Here is a 26996-nt window from a genome sequence, read left to right on the forward strand (position 1 = left end):
CACTTACCGAGGGGGGTCGACTCAGGATCAGAAGTGAGTGGACTGGTTTGCGGGCAGAGTTTAAGCGTGGTCGTCCAAATAACACGACCCAGGCAAGCGCACGCACACATAAAAACATGCAGACAAGGAACACGCTCACCCCAACCGCCGCCTACTGTGCTCCAAGGGCGGAAACACAATCGACGTGTGTCTTAATAAGGATTTGAGAGATACTCAACCTGACAAAAGGACTCGTTGGATCTCCTCCTTTAATTTACCCCCACCGAGTCCCAAGCCCCGCACAGCCAAATTCAGATCCAGGCATCTGTTGGGCTTTTATTTTTTTATACAAAACACCAAAACAAAAACCCACCTCATGTAGAAAGACAGTATACAATGTGTGCATGTGCGTGTACAAATAAAGATGAAAGTTGGTTGCAGGGGTTTTGATAGAAAGGTTTTCTTAACGGGCAAGTTTGGCCTTCGGGTGGCTGCGAGGCAAGAATAGTGGTCAGGATGTGAAGCGTGAAGGGGAAATTGAACCGATTTTGATAAAAGCATTTTTAAGCGAATTTTTTGGGGGGCGGGGGAGGGATTCAAACGATTTTTAAAAAAGAACCCACTCCAAACACTTCCTATTACTCTTTTTTCTTTTTGTGGGCGTTTTGATTTCTTTGTTTCGGTTATTGCTGTCCCTCCAGTTTCTCTTGTTGCCCTCCCTCTCCGAGCAGCAGGCTGATAGATAGATGCCTGGCGCACGTGGACTTGAGACATCTCCAACCTGGCAAAGACTTTGTACAGATAAAACAATCAGCTATTTTTTTCTCCCTTTCTGCATGTGCTGGTCCAATCCCAGAGAACAGAAGCTATTTCGAAGAATGAACAAACAACGTGAAATAGGATGTTTTGTGTAGATAAAGCATTCTTGTTACATACTGGTCGATTTGTGATATGTTAAAAGAAAAAAGAAAAGAAAAGAAAACTTACTGTCTGTGCTTATTTATTATGGAATTTTGGGTTTCTTAATAAATGTTTGAGGCTACTATAAAGCATATGATTTGACTTTTGCCAACAAGTTTATATATCAAGTTAATGTAAATGGATAAATAAAATCATTTTCAATATGTGATAATGAGAACGATGGTGTGGCTTGAGATAAGAGGTGTTTTAAACGAGAGAAGAAATAAGATACTTGCTACCTTATTTTTAAATTTAGGATCCAGCGAGGTAGGGGGGGAGGGTTGTCATACATTTGGAAATAGTTTGCTTGCTTGAACTTTGCGATGAAGCACTTCATTTATTACAATTTGGATACTTTATGTGAATAAACTTTTTAATTTCTCTGCGTAAATGACCTTTTAACTCTCACGAGCAAGGTTATGATGACAATAGCAGCAGCAGCCGGAAGCAACTGAAGTTAAACCAAGTAACACACGATGTGTGTGTGCACGCGCCTGTGCTCGTGCCCGCACATCGAAGGACGGGAGAGAGTTACAGAGAAGGCAGCAAAAGTCTAGGGCCCTTTGTGTTGGCAACGTTTTGTAAGAAGTGACATCATTTAGTTGTTAAGCCAAAAGCAAAAATTTATCCGGCTAATTTCAAAGAAGCCCTTTCAGTTTCACAGAGAGAAGAGGCATGCACGGCTGACTGCAAGGAAAGTCCACAGATTTCTGACGGTAAAAATCTTAGCATTTTTATTTTTATTTTTTTGCCGAATACGAAGCCTGTGAGCTCCAAAAAGAAAAGAAATAAAAACACAGAAGCCCCAGTGTCGAACTATATGAAGCCAAAAAGAATTGCTAATAAAAATCTGAAAGGGCGGGTTAAGATTAAAGCAGCGTCCGGGTGTTTTCTTTCATCTCAGTTGACTAAAGGTTGTAGGCAGGGCGAAATGAAATTGACATGTATTTGGAGAAAGCAGAAGGTGCATTTTGCAATCTATCTTTTCGCCGGCTTTCAAATGAGCCGCTGTTATTGTTGCTGTGACTCACTAGACATGATCTTACGGCAGAGAAGACATTCGCTTCCCTTCCCTTCGCTGTTTGCAAACTTGGGCTCTGCTAAAGGGCAGAAGGTTGTCAAGCACCAGGTAGAAAAGGATGCTTCGTTTTTTTAATGCTTCACTCAGATCGTTTTTGTCTGCACATCAATTATAGATCTCTTAATTACACACAAGAGGGTGCCCAAGTCTGGAGCCTTTCACAGAAGGGCCCTTGGTTGCTCCCCAGTGAATTCCGCAGATGCTGCTTTAATTTAAAAATAAAATAAAAAAGAAGTCAATGATTAAAGGTCCAGGATGAGAAGGAAATCAATTTGGTGTCCTGAAGAAGGAGCCCTTTGGATAACTTAGGCACCCCAAATGCCATTTAAATGAAGCTCTAATTTAAAAGTGGTCACTCTCCAGGGTTACACCACAATGGCAAGAGAAAGGTATCATTCTTTAATATCAGTTTTGAGATTCAGCATTCACACAGGAGGTAAACATAATCAAATATCACATACAGATTAACGGATGATAATGTGCAATCATATGGAGCCATTTTGAAAATAATTTTTGAAAGCTCCCTCTTCTTCAAGCAAAAATATTAATCCTTTCTCCTGATGACACTAGAGCTCCACTGGCCCAGGAAATGAATACTCTTGAAATTTTTATTATGCCCTTTTGTTTGCGTTTTTGTTAAACTAGACTAGAATCTAATTTTCCCCCAGACAGTGAACTGAATGTATATTCAGTGACTTTAATTAAACATGCTGCATCACACCTATTTTGGTCTTGGGGATACATTTAGAGACAAATTTTGATTCTCTCATTGACTTCTAAGGTCTGTAGAGCCAGTCCCCATCCACTGATGCACATGACCTCTTTTGTGTGTCTTCTATAATCTCAGTTGTTATTAGAGATCTCAGATGGATCTATTTGATCCTTAATTTTATCATCCTTAACACCAGGGGCTTCAGAGAACATAACAGAGAGCCCTTATTTTAATACCCCCCAATTCAGTATCACTCCACATAGATGTCATCCTTCCATTCTGCCTTTTGTCTTTCAATCTATATCATAGTTTCCTTATGATGTGCTTCATGCCTTTAATTGAAATACAGTAGGTCTTTTATCTGCTTTATAATGTATTTTTCAAATAAAATACAATTCCCTCCCTCTCCATTTCTTGTTTGTTTGAGAGCAAGGAAGACCCTACTTCTGAGAATTTTTCTTCTCTTACAGATTTTGATTAATACTAATTTTTTAAAAAGAGGACACAGTGTGTGTGTGTGGAGAAATGCTCTGATGGGTTAGTTGCTGCAGAGCTGGCCTCACATAGTGGCTAAGAGCAAGGTAGGATATGCCAACTCTAACCTCTGTCAGAACTGCACCAGGGCTGACCTTAGGCACAATACTGTTCTATTTGGGTCCTTTCACGCATTAGGTGGAGGCAGAATGGATCAATTCAACTGGGATCTGCAGCCAGCTCAGCTTTCTGACTAGCATATTTGTAAGAGTTCCCAAATGCAGCTGTGTACAGTGGTACCTCGGGTTACATATGCTTCAGGTTATAGCTGCTTCAGGTTACAGACTCCGCTAACCCAGAAATAACACCTCGGGTTAAGAACTTTGCTTCAGGATGAGAACAGAAATCGTGGAGCGGCGGTGCAGCGGCAGCTGGAGGCCCCATTAGCTAAAGTGGTGCTTCAGGTTAAAAACAGTTTCAGGTTAAGAACAGACCTCCAGAACGAATGAAATACTTAACTCGAGGTACCACTTTATTGTATTTTTAAGTGGGCAATTAAAATATTAGAATATACCCCAAAAGTGACCCAAATCTGCAATATATATGGGGATAATAATGACATTAACTTGCTTTACTAAGATAACATAGATGAAGTGTTTGGATCCTAAAACCTCTATCAACATATCTAATGTTTGGGCAGCCCAACTTGAAAACCAGTTAAGTCACATGTGTTGGGTTGCGCTTGAGGCAAAGCAAATTGTCTTCATAAGCAAATAGTAGTGAGGTGCATGTATTTCCACCACTGAAGTAAACTCATCCAATATTGGTTTAAATTCTAATGCTCCAATGCATCTAGGTTTCTGATGGACTTATTGAACCCACAGGTGGCTTGCTCTAGTTGTAAAAGAGTACATGGACAGCCATCCTTAACTCAGGGGTGTAGCATGGGGCGTAGGAGGGCCATGGCCCCCAGTGCACAATTTTGAGGGGTGCGAACTAGGTGTCCCCAAGGAGGCACAGCCTTTTGCAGGGATCCCTGTCCCACCCAAGCATATCCTGGCAGGCCCTGTCCCTGGCTTCCCATCCTTCCCTGCCTGTCACTGGGGGGTTTCAGGGTCCCAGAGCCCAGTCTGGCCTCACCACTGCATCCCCAACCCCCTCGTTGAATGGCCACCTGGCTCAGTATGCTCCTCGGACAGTGAGTGGGTACAGATGGAGGGAGACAAGCAAGGGGAAACCCCAGTATGGCCTAGCCTGGTGCTCCTCTACATGGATGTCAGGGGGATTTGCCCACCAAGGATCATGTTGATTGGCTGGGCTCTCCCCGCCACAGGTGGGCAGGCTCTGGTAGGGAGGTGTCACTCTGGCAGCACTGGCATTGAGGGCTGGTGTGGTGTGGTGGGCTCAGTTCACCCTCTGGACCCCAGCTGGTGTGCCTGTGCGCACCCCAGGCACCAGCAAACCACGCTACGCCAATGCCTTAACCTGCTGGTTCAAGAGTGTGTCCTATTATCATAAACAGATACAATGTTAAGTAAGCTTAAAACTTAAGTGCTGGTCTTTTCATTCTTCTGAAATAAATCTGACTCCTCCATATCCTAAACCTTTCAAAGGTTGAGCCAATGGTCTCCAAGCAGTGATAGTGTAGAGAATTATAGAGAACTGAGCCACACCAGCATAGAGGGTTCTTATGTAACCCGCTTTTGTCCTTCCATTTGTGCATAAGAGGCATGACTCACTTCACATTTAGGTGATCTCTGCAAATCTCCCACTGCTCCTTACCAAAGTGCAGCAAAGGTTGTTTACAAGCATGCTAATTTTACAGCCCTTTTATATAGCCTTAAGTGAGACAGGTTTATGATGTAGGCATGTAATAAAATATAGTCTACAAGAGGTTTTTTTTTAAAAAAAACAACAACTCCAACATCAACCATGTGTTTTAAAGTGTTAGGTGGAAATGGGCTCTTAGGCTGGGGAGGGGGTACCAATCCAAAAGGTCCAACTCCATTCACTAATGGAAATGTGGTAAAGCATTGCAAAGACTTCCACTTAATTATTCTTCCCAAAATATGCATCATGTTCTCGAGGGTTTAATGAAGAATGTCATGGTTCTGAACAAAGCTGCTTGGCTTCACTTATCCTCAATGTAACATTTGTTTCCATGGCAATAGATGTTTGCCTTATATGAAGGCCTGGAAATTTGTGGAACCAGGTGGATCGGGGTGACCTGAAAAAGCTCTACATTTGCCTAGTATAGGGGAAGCGATGCACTTAGAACTGGAATGTGGGGAAAGAAAATAAGGCGAGTGCAACTTATGAGTAATAATTCCCAGAACAATTTTCCTTTACAAAGTGTTTACAAACTACATCGTATATATTCACAACAGCCTTGTAGGTCTCTTGTCTGACTGGTCATTAACTTCACTTTGCAGAGGAAAACGGAGGCTGCAATTCTAAACATGCTTACTAGGGTGTTGTTGGCATCTGTCTGTCTCAAGGGACAACTGAGTGAGCCTGCGGGGGTGAAGTCAAACCTCCGGAGATGCATTAGTAGTCCGGAAGTGACTTCTCTGGGGCGCAAGCCTGGGCAGTGTGTATGGAGGCCCTGGGCTGTCAAGACAATAAGACCCCTTCTCAGTCTCGCAGATGAGGTCCAAAGGCAAGCAGAGCAATACAAATGGCACCAGCCTGGCTGCTGGAACTGCCAGAAGGAGGTGTACAATGTGCCATCCAACCGTCTTAGCGACTCCACCCTGGATTTGTCTAGGGTTTACTCCTTAGTCTTTTCTTCTCCTGAATATATCCCACAAGGTAATGGGTACAGATTTTTCCTCGGGGTTTACTCCCAAAGCCTTTCTCAAGAATAAGTATTGCCACAAGGCAGAGGAAGTTTAGGATCAGAGTTTTCCTTCTTCTAGAGGGGCTACTTTCCCATGTTAATGAGCCCCATCTGTGCGTACTAAGGTATATGCCCTATTGATCATAACAAGGCTTGCTTCTGAGTAAACAGAAATGGACTAGAACTGCATATCACAGAATCTGAATCCAGATCAAACTTCAGCAGTACAGTGGTACCTCGGGTTACATACGCTTCAGGTTACATACGCTTCAGGCTACAGACTCCGCTAACCCAAAAATAGTACCTCAGGTTAAGAACTTTGCTTCAGGATGAGAACAGAAATCACGCAGCAGCGGCGCGGCGGCAGTGGGAGGCCTCATTAGCTAAAGTGGTGCTTCAGGTTAAGTACAGTTTCAGGTTAAGAACAGACCTCTGGAACGAATTAAGTACTTAACCCGAGGTACCACTGTACAAACATTGGACTACGTGGAAGGTTACTTCACACTTGATTTGAATTCATTTAACTACTTGTGCTGTTTATTGTGATCATTTTTCTTTTTTATTCATCTTGTTGGTTTTATGGTTGTATCACGTGTTAATTAGCCACTCTGAAACGAAGGATGTAGATATTTTAAAAACACAGGTAAAGGCATTTTCATGTTGGAATATCTGCAAAACATATGTGTAGTAGATCATTCTGTGTGATTACCTCACCTGTGGGTTTGTTTTGTTTTGCTTTTGTTTTGCTTATGATTAATCTCAGCAGTCCTGAAGTTAAAGGCCTCAAGCATATTTCCATAGGGTGATTTGCTCACAAATGAGTGTCTTTTTCAAATGGCTAACCATAAAAAAAACATTCTAACAATTATCAAATTACCAAAATAAACATAACAAATCACCAAAATAAACATATCAATAAGAGCTCACATACTAAGTGGAATCTTGGGAAGAACCCCATGGGCTTACTGAGTGGAAATGGGCAAGCTGCTTTCAGAGCTGGCAGAACACATTTTGATGTCCCCTGCTAGAAACTAACCATACTGCCTGGTGTATCTTCCTTCAACATTGGTGATGGGGGATAGCGTCCTCTATCATGCCTGAGGGCAGCAAGGAAAAAGGAACATGAAGCCCTGTTGTCCAACAGAAGAGCATCACTGGCTTCCAGTACAATCCAGTTTCAAGGTGCTGGTTATTATCCATAAAGCCAAAAACAGTTTGGGACCAAGCTATTTAAAGGGAATCTCTTATGTGAATCTGCTTGCTCATGTTGTGCTTCTCTTGACCTGGTCCATTGGCCTTTTGAGACAAGGTTGGTAACAACACACGAGAAGGCATTTCCTGTGGTGGCATCCTTCCGCAGAAGCTCCACCTCCATACCCCAAGAGCATGGGTAGGCAAACTAAGGCCTGGGGGCTGGATCCGGCACAATTGCCTTCTAAAACCGGCCTGTGGACGGTTCGGGAATCAGCATGTTTTTACATGAGTAGAATGTGCTCTTTTATTGAAAATGCATCTCTGGGTTATTTGTGGGGCATAGGAATTCTTTCATTTTTTCTTCTTCAAAATATAATCCGGTCCCCCACAAGGTCTGAGGGACAGTGGACCTGCCCCCTGCTGAAAAAGTTTGCTGACCCCTGCCCAAGAGGTTAGCTCTCATTGGGTTTTTATTTTTATTCTGTTGACAGTATAAAACTTTCCTTTTTAAGAAAGATTTTGATTCTGTTGCTAATTAGTGTATTGATGGTACTACTCCTGGTGGGTTTTTTTTGGGGGGGCTGTTGTTTTACTGGTTATTATTGTTTTCATGTTTACTACTTATGTGTATGCCACACTGAGCAACCATTGAGAGGTAAAGCAGAATATGATTTTTTTTAAAGGTAACCCAGAAAATATGCATCTAGATGCAAATGTATTTGCATCAGCATCACACATGGCTCCCCCCTGTTGGACTGGGCTGAAAGATTATAATGCAATAGATGATGATGTTTACTTATTGTTATTACTGATTTCTATCCCGCTTTTTAGGATGGGGTATTTAACCTCACAAGACAACAATAAGGCATTAACATTAAAAAATATTGGGTGACATCCCTTTATTTCAACAAGTCTATTTTAAGTATGACTATTCTAAGTATGACTAACACTGAATATCACTCATTAGCATCAGCTAATGAATATTTGATAAAACAGAGCTCCATTAAAGAGTGGAATAAAAACATTTTTAAAGGTTCTCCTAATAACGAGAAAGGAGACTTTTCATAACTCCCTGGGAAGGGCTTGCCAAAGATGAATTCCTTCTATAAAACTGGAAAAATGCTATCAGTTTCTAAACATCAGCAAAAGTATTTTTTAAGCAAGGATCAGTTATTAGATTCCAGGCCTGTACAATACTTTATTTATAAATATTTCAGGTGACAGTAGGCCAGGGTCACATTTCTGGCTATGTGCACAACTAAGGTGCCTGGGATATAGCCAACCTTGTTCATCTAATATTTTTCTGAAAGGCAGGAAAATGGAATAAACCGAATATCCTTTCAACAACTGCAACAAATACTGAATTGAAACAGGAAAGAGGAAACATTTCACACACACACACACGCACGGAGAAAATTTATATTTAGCCTACATTTAGCTTTCTCAAAGCTTTCAGCATTAATATAATATTTTACTGTTTGTCAGGACTTGCATATGCTGGACATATTTGCCTTCCTTAGTTTTAATATTTATAGAGCTTTAATAAGATTCAGTTATTAGCAAGTAGATATTGATTTATTTCCATGCCAACAGGCTTGCGAACATGTTTATTCCCCTTTAAATATTTCTGCCCCTTATACCTACAGATGGCTGTGTAATTAGGAAGAAGCTTTTATTTACTTCTATTAAAATGGTTTATCACTTCCCTCTCGTCTTCTTCCTCATGGGAATGCAAAATTCCATCACTTTGTAGATCGTAGCATTGGGCATGATTCATGTATAGCACTAGTGTAATGCCTTGTGGATGAATCTTTTGCTCTCTGCTTGGTGAATGGCAATCCAGAGAATCTGAACTAACTTGGAAAGGCAGGGAAGGATTACACTAGAAGATGAACTCTCATACCACTTCCTGCTTTATGGTTCTCTAACTGCCTCTGGTGAGCAATAATTAACAGTTGCAGAAACTTTGGGAAAGGGATACTACAGAATAGATTATGCTATTTTAGTATCACCAGCAATCATCCTTGCCACTGGCAACAAAAATGTGTATTAATTTGTGTTGTGCACTTTAAATTTTCATGTTCAGAATAAAAACCTCAGAACATGAAAATGTCTCTTGCAGTAATGGAGTGATGGCAGTTAACCTGTCAGATGAAAGTGCGTAACCTTCCTTTTCTCCTTTTCATGACAAAGATAATCTTATCTGAGGACATTTATGTGAAGAAATAGAACCATGGCATGGGGAGACCCCTGGATCATTAATCCTGGCATCTACTTCCTTTGCAGTTCTTTGATTAGTTAGATTCATTCATTGGAGATTTCAGAGCAGGTTTTTCCTCCATTTGTCACTATTGGCTAGGTTCACCGAGTTCAGGCTGAGCTGAGGCAGAAGCAATGTTTACTAGTAATTTGGTAATACAGACTACCCTAATAATTCAGCATAAATATATCTTCCTAGGGGGTGGAGAGTAGCAGCCATTTGCTCCTACATGCTAATACAGGTTGCACTCATGTTCAGAGAGAAATGAAAGAACACAACTGACTAGGAATGCGTTTTGTATATTATATGAGGATTAATAACTAGGCCATCTTTGTATCTAAGAAAGAATATTAATGGGTTGTCATAAAATAGTCGCCTTCAGTCTCGTATTAACACAGATCATGCCCATGTGGATCACTGCAGGAAATTATGCTTTTTTAGCATTTCATGGAAAAAAACACCATAGAGGACAAAAGGCATAAGTCATTGAGCCATTGAGCCAACCCATTCAAATGGCCCATGCAAGGGGACTTTAAATGGGACTTAACAGGAGAACACCAATACTCTCTGAAAATGGTTCCAATCTGTATCAGGATGTAAGAGCAAATAGCTGGTGCTTTTTCATATGATATATTTGTGCTGAATAATTATTAGGACAGACTATATTACCAAATTGCTAATAAACTTTTATTCTGACTCAGTTCAGCCCGAACCTAGCTAACAGTGACAAACAGAGAAGCAGGAAATTCTCTGCAATATCCAATGAGTGAATCTAACTAATTAAAAACAACAGCCCTCTGTGGATTGTGCCCACAAGGAGGATTTTGTTTTTTTCTAACAGAGAGTGAAAAATGTAAAACACATATGTCATTATATAGCAAATAATTACAGCACACCCATCTATACTTATTCACAGTCAACATTCTCTCACAGTATTGAATTTAGGGCCTATAATTCATACATTAGGCAGCTGACACATGCTGAGAATAATATTAAGTTCCAATTCTGCATTACTCACACAATGTTTAATATATTCTCTGTTTCTTTTCATTTAAATAGTTAGCCTGGTACAATCAAGCAGTGTATAAATTTTATTAAATAAATAAATAAGGTAGGAAATAATATAAACACACCCTTCCTTAACTTCCCTTACTCCATTCCCTGTCAACTTGTTTCAAATTTGCTGCTGTCATTTCCGCACATTTCAAGTTGTTAAAGTTGTTACAGAGAGCTGTGATGTAAGGAAAGGACCTAACACATATTTTGTCTGGACCATGTGTCTAAATGCACAGAGAAGACCCATTTGGACAGAAGTTTTAGATCAGGTTGGAAGTCAAAGTTATTGTTACGGATTTTCCTGAAGGACTGTACAAATGACAGTTTTGTAGAGGTGCTGAGAATGTATGCCATGACAGTCAAACAGGCTCATACTGATTCAAATTTGTATTGTAAACGTGGCCCTAGAATGTTCTGGGGATATGAGTGATATAAGGTCTTGCCAAAAATCATGTTGCAGGAATTCATTCTGGTATCATGGACTTCAGAGTGTGCCAAAGCTGCCACCAGTCTCTTGAATGAAAAAATAACATAAGGCTATACTGCCTCCTTTAGTATTTTTTAGGACCAAGTGAAAAATGGACTCCCAAGATTTTTCATGTTATTTGTGATTTGGTGGCGGGTTCACCGAATATTATTTCACCAAATATTATTGGGGGCGAGGTAAAATTCTTCAACATTTGTTATCAGAAAACACTTCTGATTAATTTCTGCTGACTTAATATTCAAGTAAACTTCATTGTTAGACCATATTGGTAGATAAAGGAAGCAATGGCCTAAGAGGAAGTTAATTGAAGGAGTAGAGCTAGACCCATTATTTCTCTCCAGAATATTAATATAATATTGAAAGAATAATGATGCTGGATCAGCAATTTTACCTAAAATTCATAGTTAAAGAAAGTGGGGGTGCCATTTTCTGAATATTCTCCAGAGTAGTAACAAAATTCCCCAACAGGTCAAAATAGAAAATGTTCAATGAAATTTCATAATGTTTTCTGAGAAATTTCAGCTCAATATTTTTCCACACCATACAGTGCTGCTGAATATTATCCTCATATTCACAAAACCAAAAGCTTCCAAGCTATTTGCTCCACAGCCATGTCCTCTCCCCAGAAGGATCACAAATGACAACTAATCTATCGAGGAGAGGGCAAGAAAGAATGGAAGCATCTATCAAATATAGGAGGAGATAGCAGTGATTCAAATGAGACCCTTTCAGGCACTTTGCAGGTTTCAGGTTCCACCCAGGCCCCCTGTGAAAGAGAAAACACTTAATGGTTGATCCCAGATCTCTTCAAACACAAAAAGCTTACTTAGTTCTGCTTCCATCCTCGGGCAAAAACTGATTTATGCTTTAGGTATTGTGTAACACCTCCTAAAATTAATCTATGCCTCTGTTTCTATAAGGACTGCCTAGTGCTCCACCTGCTAAAGGAACCTGTGTGTTTTGTATGAAACAACAACACAGTTCTTTGGATTTTGGGCTATGGTTGGATGCAACCTGTATGTTTTGTTGGGATGATATTTTTCCTTTGCTTATGATGAAGCTTAAACATTTTATTTTTTTCCATGTTAAGAATTATTAACAAATAAGCATCTTCACCTGAATTAGTCCTTTAATGTATTTGGAATAAGACTAAGGTTACAAATGCAGCTTGTTTGGTGGAGACATTAAACTACAGATGGATATTAAAGTTACAAAGTTCAAAAGCTGTTCTCTTACCCAGTGTTGGGTATGGTAATTGCACATTCTGAACAATCATACAACTTCTTTAATAAAATGAGGTAATATGAAATTGGCTAGTTTTTCCCTCTCTCTTCATACTTTCAAGTTCAGTGAAAATACAATAATTAAACTCTCGGTACAATGATTTTCAAGCCTCCATGTACCTTTGCACCCACATACCCTCCCTTCGCCTCTGCTCTCTGGATAATAAATCCTTATGAAAGCTGCCACCACAGCTAAGATGGGTTGTGAAATTGTTTAATAATGTTGGCTCAGGTGGTGACATCACTTTGGAGTTCCTATTTATTTATTATCACGCGATGCTTAAAATATGTTGGTAGGTAGGACAGTAGAAGTAAACCATGAGAGCAAAGAGGTACGATGTGGGGATCAGGAAGGGATCTTTATCCATGTGAAACTAACATTAGGGAACAAACTAGCTGCATCTTCTTCATCTCTAGGATAAAAAAAACATCCAAACTATAGTAGCTTTGTAAGTATCCATCTTTATGCTTCATGTCTACATGCCCGAACACACTAGCACCATCGATGCCTCAGAGATCTGAATGAAATACGAAAAGCTCATAACAATAACAAACTTAGTTGGTCTCTAAGGTGGTACTTACCTTACGCGGGTGGCACTGTGTGTTAAACCACAGAGCCTAGGACTTGCCAATCAGAAGGTCAGCGGTTCGAATCCCCGCGATGGGGTGAGCTCCCGGTTCCTGCTCCTGCCAAGCTCGATTCCTGCTCCTGCCTAGCAGTTCGAAAGCACGTCAAAGTGCAAGTAGATAAATAGGTACCGCTCTGGCGGGAAGGTAAACAGCATTTCCGTGTCCTGCTCTGGTTTGCCAGAAGCAGCTTAGTCATACTTGCCACATGATCCGGAAGCTGTACGCCGGCTCCCTCGGCCAATAAAGCGAGATGAGCGCCGCAACCCCAGAGTCGGCCACGACTGGACCTAATGGTCAGGGGTCCCTTTACCTTTAAGGTGGTACTGGAAGGAAAGTTTTTATTTTGTTTTGACTACGGCAGATCAACACAGCTACCTACCTGTAATCAGGGATCTGAGTTTAAGAATATGGGAATGTAAGTTGCCTCACCTCAAAAAGGATATTGGAGAGTTATAAAAGGTTCAGAAAAGGACAACCCAAGTGATCCGGGGGTTGAAGAAACTCACCTATGAGGAAAGGTTGAAACTTTTGGGGCTTTATGGAAAAGCTGATTAAGAGATGACATGATAGAAGTTTATAAAGTTTTGCATGGCATGGAGAAAGTGGATAGAGAAAAGATTTTATCTCTCTCTCCTAAGACTAGAACTTGTGGACAACCAATGAAGCTAAATGTTGGAAGATTCAGACAGATAAAGTACTTCTTCACACAATGCATAGTTAAACCATAGAGGCAGTGATGACCAAAAACTCAGACTAGACCTACTGAAATTAATGGACTTAAACTTAGTCATGATCACTGCAGATGGTGACAGCAGCCACGAAATTAAAAGACGCCTGCTTCTTGGGAGAAAAGCAATGACAAACCTAGACAGCATCTTAAAAAGTAGAGACATCACCTTGCCAACAAAGGTCTGTATAGTTAAAGCTATGGTTTTCCCAGTAGTGATGTATGGAAGTGAGAGCTGGACCATAAAGAAGGCTGATAGCCAAAGAATTGATGCTTTTGAATTATGGTGCTGGAGGAGACTCTTGAGAGTCCCATGGACTGCAAGAAGATCAAACCTATCCATTCTTAAGGAAATCAGCCCTGAGTGCTCACTGGAAGGACAGATCCTGAAGCTGAGACTCCAATACTTTGGCCACCCCATGAGAAGAGAAGACTCCCTGGAAAAGACCCTGGTGTTGGGAAAGATTGAGGGCACAAGGAAAAGGGGATGGCAGAGGACGAGATGGTTGGACAGCGTTCTCGAAGCTACAAACATGAGTCTGACCAAGCTGAGGGAGGCAGTGGAAGACAGGAGTGCCTGGCGTGCTCTAGTCCATGGGGTCACGAAGAGTCGGACATGACTAAACAACAACAACAAACTTAGTCATGTTAATTGCACTGGTCCTACTCTGAGTAAAACAGCTGAATACCACCCATGGTATCTAATATACAATAATTCTGAACACATTTACTTGAAAGTTAGAGCTAAGTCATACATTACTTAGTGTGTGAAAGCTGCTTCCCTTTCATTTCTTCCCATGCTGCTTCGCAGTAAACTTGTGGGCAGAATGGCTTTTAAAAATCATTATTGTTTCCTGGCTGGGGTACAGAACATTTTCAGGGAACTTGACTGGTTTGGGCACACTGGGTGCAGAGTCTTGAGGACACAGCAGCTGTGATGTAGAATGGAAAGTGAGAGGTGGCGGCAGGTGAATTTTGGCATTGCACAGGGTGCCACTGAAATCTGAGGCCCCAAGGTCTGCTACTGTTGTCATTTTAAAACTGATCATGCAAATCATTTTTAATCCATTGTTCCATTTGTGCGAAAGCGCTTTTAAATTTTGCTGTTACTGCACAATTGCATCCACATTTTTTTAAAAATGCAGTCTAAAATATGTTTTAGAATAATAGAACGGTAGAGGTGGTAGGGGTTCCAAGGGTCATCTAGTCTAACCCCCTGAAATTCAGGAATCACAGCTAAAGAGTCCCTGACAGTTGGCCATCCAGCCACTGTTTAGAAACCTCCAATGACGATCCACCACCTTCTGAGATAGTCCATTTCACTGTCAAATAGCTCTTACCATCAGAAAGTTCTTCCTCATGCTTAGCATTAATAAAAATATTTGGCAGTCTGACAGTGGCAGTCTGACAATGGCACCAACTGGAACGGCAGGAGATTTTAAAAATCAGTTTTGCAATTTACATGATAACACTTCGATGTAAGCACAGCTCAGAAGGTGCTGGGAAGGAGCTGTGCTTGATACATGGACAGATGTTGCCAGTCAGAGTGGAAAATACTGGGCAAGATAGACCAGTAGTATAAGGCAACATTGTCTGATTCTATGAATTATGCTTGCTGTGGGTGTGTATAGACTTTTGAATTATACCTCTCTATCAAGCAGAATTCAAATAATTAAAGTGACACTATTGTTGAGAAGAAATCAAGATGTATGTTAAAAATTCTGCAAAGGAAGCTACTTTACATCACAGGAGCTTTTGTAATATACCAGGATCTAACACAGCATTATACCATTTCCTCAGGTTAAAATTGTATTAAAAATAAATAAAGTATGAAACAAAAGTGGCACATGTCCTAGTTAAAACCTCATATTGAAGCCATATCACAAAAATTTACTCCTAATTCTGAGAACAGTAGAAGGGGGGGGGGGAATTACTACCACTAGTAACAGATGTGAAATTACATTAGATAAATATAATCATTAGTTTCAGTCTCACCCTGGTTAATTTGTTTGTGGAAATGTGCAACCCATTATTCATTAGGTAATTTTTCACACATTGATTAGAAAGCCATGTCGAATTGTGATCCCAGCACATTTGGGCCTACCTATCTCACAGTGAACTGTAGCGCTTACAATAGTGGAAATGGGGGACAAAATGTTTATCTCAGGCTGATTTTGTGCCAATAAATAAAGTAAATCAATAGCCAGTGAAGTGTGAACGACATTTCTCTGCTGTATAATATGGTTTTGGGGGCAATTTGACATGCTACAAGGGGAAACAAGGGTCTTGAACGGAAAGGTAATAAAAGCAAATCATGCTGGTAACTGTTATTGAAGTCCTGTGTTTTTCTATACTTGGACAGCTTTAGGATGTGAAAAATAATGCACATAAAATTATGAAAACAATGAGACAGTCCCAAAATTTATAAGCTTATTGGATCTTATTCAGACATTCCATATGCAGGTGCAGTGAAAGGGATTTATGTCCACTGGGACCAATGTAGAATTATTTTTTCAATGAATCTATTTCTTAAAAGAGTTATACTAAACCAATGATTTTTTATCTCCATAAGATTTCACTTACCATGTCCCATAATTTTAAATCGGGTCCAAAAACAAATGCTTGCTAGTTTGATCTTCCATAAATTCTGAGAAGAGGCTGTTTTGTCTTTTGAAATGTGCCATGTATAAAACCAAAAAGAAGACCTCCACCATCTATGCTGTATTGTCCATTCTATAGATGCAAACAAACAACACTCCTTCAAACTTCATCCTAGTTGAAGAGATTTATGCTATTGATGAGATAATGAACTAATATTGACAAAGGGAGTGGTTCATGGTAGAATTTTTGCCATGGGACAAAAAGAGGGCCTTAGACACTGAAATATATTGTTATGAAACTTATTTCTTAGTAATCCTTAGAAAAGCTTTTCTGGATCAGACCAAAGGTCCATCTAGTCCAGCGTCCAGTGACAAACCAGATGTCAACACAAAGCAGGATATGAATCACAACAGCACTCTCCCCACTTGTGATTCCTATCAACTAGTCTTCAGAGGCATTCTGCCTCCAGCAGAAGTTGAGCACTGCTAACATAGCTAGTAACCATTGATAATTGCCCATCAAATGTTTTTCTCCACAGATGAGTTGCTCACATGCCCCTGCCAAAAGTCATTCCTACAAAACTCTCAAGTTTCCTCTTTGTGGTAATATGGATGATGGTGTGAATCCAGCCAAAAACAGAGTTTTTGTGTCAAAAATACAGTATTCTTTATTACAATAAAATAATTGTATGATATAGGATATAGAACTGGTATTCAGAGGAATACTGCTTCCCACTGTGGAAAGAGAACATAACCACCATGGCTAGAAGTCAAGGGTAGCCAAGAAGAGCTCTACTGGATCAGGCCAAAGGCCCATATAGTGCAGCATCCTGTTTAATCTATGAGAAACCTGTAAGGAGGTCTGTGGAGAATCCTGTCTGAATGCTATTCCTCATAGCTCCACAAACAAAAGAGACTACAGACTTATTTTTTTAAGTGGTGAAAATTCAGGGAAGTTGCCTGGAGCATCCTAGCTCTTTGGTTATAGCCCTGGACAAAGTAAATCCAAGTTGGGGTGGTGGTGGTCTAAAATCCCACTGAGAACGCTCCATCCTTGGATGTGCTTAAAGGAACCCCTTGGTATCCATCCGTTATAAACTGCTTCCAGTTGTGGCCTGAGGCCTCAGATGTTTTCTTTTTAATCCAGATTAAAATAATTTGAGCTTTCCACATAATGCAAGCTGCATTAAAGCAATTAACATTTAATTAAAAACAGGTTTTCCTCAGCAGGTCAGATTGTGAAGGGCTCAGAGCTTGTTGCTATAGAAAGGGGAAAGGAGGGGAGGGCTGAGCTGTTTGGTTTCCAGAGATGGAGCAGCTGCATTGTGGTTTTGACAGGTTGAAATCACTGTTGGAAGGGCCTGTGGAGCCAAAGGATGAGAGGTTGTCCGTGTCACAGAGACCATTTAATGCTGCAGAAGAATGTCATATTTTTCACAAATGCATTGTTGTTAGAGGGCTTTTAATTGGCCTGTAACTGTATAGATTTAAAATTCATTCGAACACACAGAAAATTAATTTAACTCATTGATCTCTGCTGTCTGGTTAGATCTTAGATACCAAGGTGGTTTTGGGTTTGTTTGTTTTTAGTTTTTAGGGATGTGTGTGTGGTTGTTTTTGTGTGTGTGTGTTTTTTTTACAGAATCTTCTCTTTATCTTTTACTAGGTTTAAAAAAGAACAATAACCAGACATACATTTGCTGTCCTTTCTTAATCTCATAGGCTATGAATATGATGAAGAAAGGAGCGTCACCTTCAGTTGCTTATGCTACACTCATCCATTCATTATTATTATTTAGGCTGGTTTTTCTTCAAATTGCGCAGAATCACATTACTTTACCTCACAAGAACCTCTGCTAATTATAGGACTCCAGGGCTTGCATTTGGAACCTCAGGAACTGTGACTCTGTCAGATCTGGGCTGAAGGTAGTTGTCAGAGGGGAACCAGGGATTGTACCAGGAATCTGGAACTGAGATTTGAAGCATAGGCATATAGGGAAGCCTTATACTGAGTCAGACCATTGGTCCATCTAACTTTGTAACGTGTTCAGTGACTGGCAGCAGGTCCCCAGTGTTTCAGGCAGGTGACTTTTCCAGCTCTACCTGGAGATGCCAGGGATTATTGGACCTGGGATCTTCTGCATGCAAAACAGATGTTCTCACACTGAGCTAAGTCTGGAGTCAGAGCTGAAGAACAAACCACAACATGTTAGAGTAAGGGAGACCAGGCAGAGCAGGAAGCCCTTTCAGTCTTGGTTGGATAGGGCCAATCCAGAAATGAGAATAGTTTATTGATTTATTATATATGGTGGATTACAAGTAACACAGTCATACCTTGGATCCTGAACGCCCTGGAACTCGGACGTTTTGGCTCCCGAATGCCACAAACCTGGAAGTGATTGTTTCGGTTTGCGAATGTTCTTTTGGAACCCGAACGTCTGACAGGGCTTCCATGGCTTCCGATTCTGTTCGACTTCCAAGGTATGACTATAATACAAAAAACATAAGCACAACCCGTAATAAAACAGTACTCTTAAAAACCCAATAAACTCTCGTTGAGGCCGACAGCAGCAAGATAATACATGCTATAATCTGTTCAGCATATCAGGATGTCAAAGATCTCCTTAGAATAACATCAGTAGGATTTAAATGCCTGGGTGAAGAGGTATGTCCCAAGTAATAGACAAACCTCCTAAGACAGGGAGCTCCATAAAGAGGATTGTCCACAATGTCCAGGGAGATTCTCAGTACTTCAGGTCTAGTAGCTTACCACCTAGACTGAGGAGCGTCAGCTCATGGATCTTGATAGGCATCGTAAGCTACCATGAACTGTGCATGCTCAGACTTTAGTGTCCACTTCAGCAAGGAGAAGAGGAACGCGTATGCAACATCATCTTCTGTGGTTGGCCGATAGTATGAAGTTGCTGGATTTGCCAGAACCAATATGAATATATTACAGGACTAACTTGGGTTCATTAATTTCAATGGGTCTACTCTGAGTAGAACTTGGTTGGCTGCAACCCTAGACGTCTACTGGCTTTTGTGGCATGATACTTCATGAGTTAAAGAGAGAATAGGAAGGAGAGGTGGAGTTCAAGAAAGGAAGGGCTATCTCCTCTGGGAGAGGCACTTCACAAAGTTTCTGTTTCAACACAGTTACAGACCCTCCAAGTGTCCCTATTTTCCAGGGACATCCCTGGTTTAGAGAAGCTATCCTCGTTTCTGATTTGATCCTGGAATGTCCCACTTTTCCTTAGGGTGTCCCTATTTTCACTGGAGAAATGTTGGAGGGTACAGAGCTATCTGAACCCAGAGCTGTCTGAAGACAATCCTGTGTAGGGAAGTTTTTTTAAAAATATTTCATGATTTATTATGTTTTTATATATGTGGGAAGCTGCCCAGAGTGGCTGGGGCAACCCAGTAAAATGTGTGGGGTATAAATAGTAAAATTGTCATTATGGAATGGAACGTCCCTATTTTCATCAGATAAATGTTGGAGGATATGCAATTGTTGGTCTTTCGTACACACTAAAGCCTTTTTTTTGTACTTGCCTGCTGATCAGCAGAGCAGTACATCCTGCTTCCTGTCCTTTAGGCCCCAGCTGCTCCTAATTCAAGTCAGAACCTTGAGCTGGAAAGCCACCAAGCCTGACTCTGCTTACAGCTGCCCATGGTCTTGCTCTGGCCTTGAAAAGCTGAGAGACAAGCCCCCACAGAGGACTCTGGGCCAATTAATAAGTTGCATTTTGAATGGTAAAAAAGTACACCAAAGAGTCTGTCAATGGTGTATTTGCATTTAAATGGTTGTGTTTCCTTGCAATGAACATGGAAGCGAGGGTACAATTTCTATATGAGCTACATGGCTATTGGTCCTCAGGAATTCTGTAATCGTTGCTTCTTGTCAGCCCTGCTCAGGGAGACTTTAAATGTCTAGGACCAATTGACAGCCATCCATTAGATTGGAAGATGCTCAACTGCCACAACACACACACCATCCAACTCTTCTTTCACCAAAAGGACAAGGAGATTAAAATAAAATAAAAAATACCGTTGATGAAAGCTGGTGAGTGATGGAGCCATTTGATGTCCAGCTTGTCAAGTGATGCCTGTGATCATCATGTGGAAAAAACATACCTGTGTGAATTTACCCACTGGCATAGAACAACATGTACTATAGATTTGTCCTAGTGAGATCTATTTCAAAGACGTCAAGAGCGCCAGGACATTTAATGTTGCTTGTAAACTGACTATGCAAGGCCCATATGCTGTAAATTGGCTACCATAGCTTCCCATCCACACTTCCATTTTTCTTTTGTTTCAGCATTATTATAAAAAATTGGTAGACTGATAAGATTACAAGTCCAGGGCAAAACTAATCATACGTTTAGTGTAAGGACATTTAAATATTTAAACAGATGGTTCCCTGTGACCTTACACGTCTCCTTTATAAATGTATGTACTGCCTTATAGAACCATCTGCATCCTAATATGCGGGTCATATGTTTCCAAGTGTTTCCTCGTTAGCCAGCGGAAAACTCCAACTCCATCTCCTGCCTGCCACAGGTTTAAATATTACTCTCCATTATTTTGGTGTGACTTCGATTGACACCATGTGGAAATGGACACTGTAAATTATCGCAAAGTGTCATATAGCTCACACGTTTTATAGTGCTACTTACCCTTTATTTACCTGTGAGCTGCTGACTGGTAGACTTTCATGTGCATGGCTTTCTGAATTAAGGAGGGGGGGAAATTAGCATGAGAATAGTTTTGCGAAGTCTCATTCTGAATCTGAGGAGAAAAGACACATAATGCTGAGATATGCCTTGTTGCCCAAAAATATATTAAATTATATCAAACACATGTGTATGCCTCTGTGTGCATGTGCATAAATGTGTGTGGATCTTATGCATGGGGGGAGGGAGGTGAAAGAGAAGAAAGAGAATGTGTCTGGGGTTACCCTGTCCACTTTTACACTGACCCCACCTACTACTAGGTATATGGGCTCCACATGATTAGCTATGAGGGGATGCAGCTTTCAGACTACCCCTGGTTTCTGTCGAAAGACAGCATGGTCCCAACCCTTGGCTGAAAGGAAATATCCATCAGTAGTTCAGAACTTGCCTTTGCTAGTTTCCTGCTACTTCACATATTTCAGGGTCTTCTCTATTAGAGTTCTTTCAGCGTATCAGTGATGTTGAGGGTGAATGACAATATGAAATTGCCATGAAGAACTGTCTATGAAATACATGCATCCTCTGCTCCCAGAAAGGAGCGGAGAATAGGTTGTATGGAAATTGGCACACCACTAATTTATATTTCAATTAGAAACAAAATGCCAGAAATGTATCATATGAGAAACTGCCAAGAGTTGTACAGAATATTGTGCTTTAAGAGTGACTGTAGATCTTTGCTGGTGTCTATGAGAGAGAGCATAATTAGCACCCATATTCTCAGTCATATCAGACTAAAGGTAATGGGGTGTAAGAAATGGTTCATTAGGCTTCCTCAAGTACTTTTACTGTGTCCATACTATTTATACCAGCGGGGGGTGGGGGGGGGAGGGAATCAGTGCCTTTAAATATCAAGTCAAAGCATTTGCTTCTGGTTTCTTTTGGTCCAAGACATAGCACTGAGTAATGGTCTCTTAAAGACAAGTGAGAGAAAATGCATTGTTGAAAACTTAAAAGTGTTTTTTTTAATAAAAAAATAGCACTGCCCACATAGCAAATGTGAGCATATGTCAGATGGCCCTTCTGTCTGTACGTTTCATATGCACACATGAATTGGTGGACATTATAGGAAACCTGGTATATCAAAAGTGCAACATTATTATTGTTGTTGTTGCTTCATTTTTTGGTGGGTTGTCTTTCATAGACAGCGAATCGGGAGAGAGGGAATAAGAAACTAAACCTAGGTCTCATATGGTGGTGGGGTGGAGGAGGCAGGCTAGGGCAGTTAAATAACTCAGAGCATAGTACCATGGCACATATGTGTATAAATTTACATATGTTAATGACTATGTATAGCTACCCCTGGCAAGTTAAGATGGCAGGTTAAAAATTGACACACACCCCTCCCACCTTCTCAAAGCTGGGCAACGGAGGTAGCTTTGGGAAGGAGGCAGAAGGTTCTGGCTTCCCATTTCCCCCCTGGCACCCTGATGTGAACCAGTTGACTTGGGTCACAGGATGGGATGAAAACACACCCATCTTTTGGTCCTATGCAGAAGCTGGGGCTTCTGTCATTCTGGGATGTCTCGCTTGAAACAGGACAGTTGCGCGGTATGATAACAAAGGAAGCAGTTTTGTGCCAGAGGAGCAGTACAGTGGTACCTCGGGTTAAGTACTTAATTCGTTCTGGAGGTCCGTACTTAACCTGAAACTGTTCTTAACTTGAAGCACCACTTTAGCTAATGGGGCCTCCCGCTGCCGCCGCACTGCAGGAGCACGATTTCTGTTCTCATCCTGAAGCAAAGTTCTTAACCTGAAGCACTATTTCTGGGTTAGCGGAGTATGTAACCTGAAGCGTATGCAGCCTGAAGCATATGTAACCGGAGGTACCACTGTATCAGGAAAGCACCATGTTGGCTACCCTTAGTCTAGGAGTGAGGATGTAATGCATCCATGCACAAGATCTGGATTTTGCCACCTCTATTCTTCTTGTAGCTTCATACCTCGTGCCACAGAAGTTTCCTGAACCCTGTGTGCAGCTTGCCATGCACTGGCTCTTGCCATTCTGTGGATTGGGCCCAACATGACTAGGGTTGAGATATACCGTAGAACCATAGAATTGTAGCGCTGGAAATAACAATATAGGATGGACTATGACCTGAAGCCGAGTTAGGTCAAAATATTTGGATTTAATATGAATGGTATGAATGGCATTTATTTAATTTCTAACACATTACTTGGAGGTAAGTTCTATTGGTGTCTATGGGACCCAGGTTCCAGTAAAAATGTTTAGGAGTTCAGCATGAACCAGTTTAAAAGAGGGTGGTGTGAAGGACTGAGGTATTTGAACATAGCATAGTTGTGGATCAAAGTGTACTCCTGGGGAAAAAAGGTCTAAGTAGGAGTAATGGCATAAAATTAAGAAAAGGAAAATTTAGGTTAAACATCATGAAAAGCTTCCTGACAGTCAAATCTATACAACTGTGGAGCCATCTCTCAAGGGAAGGTGTGAAGCCTCATCACATAAGACGTTTAAAATGAGACTGGACAAAGCAGCTGAGGAAAAAAGAAGAAAGAAGGGGGAAATACAGTGCAGGCATTAGGGGAAACTAGATGGCTTTGTGCAGTTTAATATGTTTGCCTTAGTTTTTTTGAGATTCTGCTTCAGCTATGATTTCTGGACAAGTAAACAGTCTGGACAAGTAAGCAAAATAAAGAACCACAGGATTCTTTGGAGGCACAAAAATGGCACATAATAATGCCAGGCTTAATTTGAGACAGGGCTTAGCCCTCGAACTAACTGGCTTTCAGTGCTAGGGTTCAGCCTGGAAATTATGCAAAGTAATAATTATTTAAGGATTTATTTTAATATGTGAAGAGAACGTATGAACACTGAGAAAGCCAATAATTCTAGTGACACAAACTCTTTGATGTATAATGCATTAAAAACTCAGATTTCACAGTCAAAGAGTCCAATTCTAAAAATAAATTAAAATATTTTTTTTAAAATTGGGAATCCTGTGATATATATTGGACATGCACTGACAAGCAAGCAAGCAAGCAAGCAAGCAAGCAAGCAAGCAAGCAAACAAACAAACGTGTGTATGCTTATGCAGCTATATGATCCCATATTTGCAGAAGTACTTTTGTGAAGCTCCATCACCTGAGACTTCAATTTCCACCTGTGAACATTTTTACCCTGGTATAGGTCTCTCAGGAGAAAGCAAAAAAGGATACACCTGCCATTCATAATGTGATGTACTATGTCAAGTGTACAAGGACAGGGAATATAGTACAGTACAATGTTATGCTATGAAAGACAGAACTTCAGAAGTGTGATTTTTTGGGGTCAAGGGAGGGACCTACATAAATAATTCAAATCTCCTCTAGGATAACCTGTTTTTCAATTGATCTGTCAAAGAGATTGGCCTGGTGGCCATACTCTATAAGGACAGGTAGGACAACCGGCTGTTTAGCATACCGACAATGAATATCCGCAAGCAAAATGAATACACAATTAAGGCATCCTGATTAATTTGATATTTCAGGTAATTGCAAATATGCATCTTCTAAAAGAAGCATGGTATGATTATCTAGTGAGACACAATATCTAAATCAGGTACGTCGCAATGCTCTTTTCAAAGTTACTCAACAATTAGCTTTTAACATTATCTTTAGGGTGCCTAGGGTTGCCAACTTCCTACTCACTTGCCTTTTACAGAAGATTCATCTGCAAACATTAGCAAGGGGAAATACTAATCTCTGTACCATTTGCCCCATTGAGCTTCAAGTCTCTTGTTATGTTACTGTACACACCAGAGTGGGGATGTCTTCAGCCAAGGCCCATTACCTGATTTGTTTCCCTGTGCCAAACTCCTATTCAACGAAGCTGCCAACTGTGCATGCACTGTCATCTGCACATGTGCAATGGCTGTCTCAAATGTACACACCTCAGCTTAACTGTGGCTTATGTTTTCAAATTGGATGAAAGCTGGTTTGAGAGAAAATGCATCTAGCAGCAAATACATATGGATTGTGGCTAACATTATGTGGTGGGAGCACACTAGAGTTGGATTGAATGGTAATGTGTACTCAGCCATGTTCTTGCACCAGAATGTATAATATGATTGCTGGTCTGGCCCAGTATGAAAATTGTGTAATTGCATTAACACTGTAAACCAAAAGCTATGTGTGTCAGGCACACTGCTGTGCTGTGCACACTTGCATTATGTAACACAGAAATGGAGTAATGGGACGTACGACAGGAGCAGACCTTCTACTGAGGCAGACTTTTGGTTCATCAAGCTCATTATTGCTGGGCACTGACTGGCAGCGTCTCTCCAGGATTTCAAATGGATTTTCTCCCAGTCCAACCTGGAGATGACATGGATTGAACTGAGGACCTTCTTCATATAAATTGGACGCTCCATTACTGAGCTACAACACTTTGCTTTAAGGTAAACTGGTGCTGGAAAGAGGAAATATCACTCCAGTACTTGCCTGATAGTAAGGTACCAGAAAGAAAATACTCCTGGAAGGGACTGAGTTGGGAGCCAGACCCTGTTTTCACTAGAACTGCACATGCAATTGTTTGCACCTCTGCAGCTGAAGTAGGTTAATAGGCTTGTCCTGTCAAACGGCTAGGATTTTCAGGGTGGAGAAATCTGGGGTACATTCTGGCTTACGTCCTATGATTTCTGAGTGCAGTCCTACTCTCTGACTGATGCCTAATTCTATTCCAGATTTTACCCCTTGCCTGATTTTCAACGAGTACAGCGAACATTGCTATAGAGGAGCTATTCCAATTGCAAGCCTTCTGATCACTTGACAAAAAATCCTAACAATTTTATGCAGTGCAGCTTGTGAATAAAGATCAATTTTATAAACTACTTCATAGCTGTCTCTAGCTATACTTTCCTCTCTCTTTTCATTCAAAATTCAGGGGAATTCCAACACATTTTGCAATTAGTTAAGGATTATATTTCTTTATTTTTATTAATTTTATGTAAAGTGGGATTTATCAGTGGAGCATTCATTGACACTGACTTCAATTTATTCTGATGAAACTGACTGACATCTGTGTGTGCTGTTCATCAGTCATAATTTAAACCATTCTTAATTGCATTAAATGTAAATTAAGACATTCAATTTCAGCCATTATTTTTCATAAAACACTGTGAACTGAATTTTAGTGGGTCATGAGATCTTGCGTTCAAGATAAATAGGGTAAATTCAAAACTTACCATTGATGTTCATATTTCACCCTTTGTCGACTGTATTTCTTTCGTAGCTTACTAGATTGGAACAATTAATTTTAGCTGTGATGGGAACATTATTGGATGAGAATGATGTAGCCGATTTTTTTCAAAACAAATGACTTTCTCATTCTTAGACCGTGTTTGTTACTGAATGGTATTAAATATTTTAAGAGCCAACAAAATTATTCTTTAGCTTAAAGAAAATATCAATTGAGTAGAAAGCATGAAGAATCAGGAATCTGGTTTGGAAAGCCTAAAAACAGACTTTCCAGGTATAAACCTGTGTTACTGGGATAACTTGGTCAGGATAATGCTATATTTTAAAGTAACGGGTATAAATATGGGTAGGATCCAAAGAGGCTCATGATTTTCTCTTTTTTTGAACAATGAGAGCAAAGCAAGTTTATGTGCTGCATAGATATCTTCTCCTGCAGAAGAGTTCTGTGTAATCTGTAGGCCCTTTTTCACACTTTAACATCAGTTCACTAAGCATGCTGTGGCTTGTGACCATTTCTAGCATCACTGATGGGGAGGATGCTCCCCATCTAGCAGGATGGGGAGAAACACTTCCAAAATCATATGGGAAGATGGATTTCTCCAGGACTCCAAAATTCCATTTTCTTGAAAAGAAGCATGGGTGTAGCAGTCAGTCTCCTGAAAATGCGCAGGAAGAACTAGGTGCACAGAAGAGTGGTCTCAAGTAAAATGGAAGAACAATTTTAAAAGCTATGCAAAATGGGTTATTAAAATAGGAGACTGTGGATGAATATTAGTTCAGCATTT

At 40.5% G+C, this 26996-nt stretch overlaps 2 long non-coding RNA genes across 5 annotated transcripts in view; one reads left to right on the forward strand and one right to left on the reverse strand.

Moving 5' to 3' along the window:
• LOC309514728 overlaps positions 1-3085 on the reverse strand; it is a 36861-nt gene extending 33776 nt beyond the window's left edge. For all 4 annotated transcript variants that reach the window (XR_014212134.1, XR_014212135.1, XR_014212136.1 and 1 more), the window contains exon 1: positions 4-3085. This is a non-coding gene — a long non-coding RNA (uncharacterized lncRNA). The remainder of the gene's footprint in view (positions 1-3) is intronic.
• Positions 1-26996, forward strand: part of LOC309514763 — a 234187-nt gene that overhangs the window by 75786 nt on the left and 131405 nt on the right. The gene's annotated exons all lie outside the window — the stretch shown is intronic.

Source organism: Podarcis vaucheri, assembly GCF_965113315.1.
Source record: "Podarcis vaucheri genome assembly, chromosome: 11".
NCBI classification, from domain to species: Eukaryota; Metazoa; Chordata; class Lepidosauria; order Squamata; family Lacertidae; genus Podarcis; species Podarcis vaucheri.